The sequence below is a fragment of the Sinocyclocheilus rhinocerous genome, unplaced genomic scaffold, assembly GCF_001515625.1.
Source record: "Sinocyclocheilus rhinocerous isolate Xijiao unplaced genomic scaffold, SAMN03320098_v1.1 scaffold3283, whole genome shotgun sequence".
NCBI classification, from domain to species: domain Eukaryota; kingdom Metazoa; phylum Chordata; class Actinopteri; order Cypriniformes; family Cyprinidae; genus Sinocyclocheilus; species Sinocyclocheilus rhinocerous.
Genome location: NW_015650698.1, coordinates 150,457 through 152,154, shown reverse-complemented (window position 1 = coordinate 152,154; position 1,698 = coordinate 150,457). Strand labels below are relative to the sequence as shown.

The 1,698-nt window shown below is 33.7% G+C and overlaps 1 protein-coding gene across 1 annotated transcript in view; it reads right to left on the bottom strand.

Moving 5' to 3' along the window:
* Positions 1-1,698, bottom strand: part of LOC107712284 (A-kinase anchor protein 9-like) — a 137,848-nt gene that overhangs the window by 51,642 nt on the left and 84,508 nt on the right. The window lies entirely within an intron of this gene.

The window sequence follows — 1,698 nt, the reverse complement described above, 5'->3', positions numbered from 1 at the left end:
TATATATAATATTATATAAAATAAAAGTAAAAAAAAAAAAAATAATAAATGATATACCAAAGCAATGATAAAAAATCAATTATATTTTGCATAAAGAAAATGATTTCAGCATGAACGATGAGGGAGTGAAATCGTCATGAAAATCTTAAAGGGATACTCTATTGAAAACAAAGACATTTTGAAGAACATCAGAACCCACTGACTTGCATTTTTAGATTTTTAAAGACATTTCTCAAAAATATCTTCTTTTATGTTCCATTGAAGACAGAAAGTCATACAGGTTTGAAACAACATTAGCGGGAGTAAATGATGAATGGATGAACTAAACCTTTGATGATCATAAAACAGGCTTCATTTTCTATAAGTATTACTAATTATTTTGTGGAGAGAATGAAAAAAAAACGACATGTTCTCCGTAGGTTTTGAGAGATTTGACGCATTATTTAATCATTTAGATCAGTGTTTCTCAACCAGGAGACCTCAATAAAACAATAAATAAATTGAAAATAAGACAAAACTAAAACTCAAGATATATATTTTAATTCACTCCCTCAACAACTGTTTCTGACTCCAGATTCACATGGTTTTGGAAAACCTAGATGTACGAGGAAACCTCATTTTAAAAGCGTGATTTCTAGACCTGGAAAATGAATACAATCTAAAATGTTTACTTTTCATGCATATATATATTTCTAGTGATGCCAGCTCGAAAATCTTTTGTTTAAAAAAAAATGTATATTTTAAAAAGCGGAAACCCTGGAGACTAATTAAAATTGTGAGTAAAAAATATTTTTTAAATTCCTATCCTTTATCATCAGCGCAGGAAATCACAAGCAACCGGAAAAGTCACGTAAATGCATTGGTTAAAAAGAGTGGAAACCCTGGAGAATAAATAAATAAATGTGTAAAATCCCTTTGAATATTGTCTTTGATAATGAGAGGCCTAAAGAAGTACAGAAGCTAAATGCAGAAAAATAAAAGAGAAAGGGATTTTTTAGCATGCATATAGTGTCCATTCGGAGGCAGCACAGCTCCATATCTCCTTATAGTGTCCCTTATCAAAGTCGAAAATCTTTTGTTTAAAAAAAAATGTATATTTTAAAAAGCGGAAACCCTGGAGACTAATTAAAATTGTGAGTAAAAAATATTTTTTAAATTCCTATCCTTTATCATCAGCGCAGGAAATCACAAGCAACCGGAAAAGTCACGTAAATGCATTGGTTAAAAAGAGTGGAAACCCTGGAGAATAAATAAATAAATGTGTAAAATCCCTTTGAATATTGTCTTTGATAATGAGAGGCCTAAAGAAGTACAGAAGCTAAATGCAGAAAAATAAAAGAGAAAGGGATTTTTTAGCATGCATATAGTGTCCATTCGGAGGCAGCACAGCTCCATATCTCCTTATAGTGTCCCTTATCAAAGAACGCCTCTGGATTTCTCTGATCGGAGATGTGTGAGGGTTTGACTCAGCTCTGGGCTTTAAACGCATCTATCATTAGTGCAAGCGCTTCAGAAACACTCGGCAGAGACGGACGCTCACCGAAGCTGAAGCTCTAACACACGTTAATATTTAAAGAAACACACTCACACACACACACTCACTGACACACACACACTTACACACACACTCACACACACACACTCACGCACTCTCTCACACACACACACGCACACACACACGCACACACACACGCACAC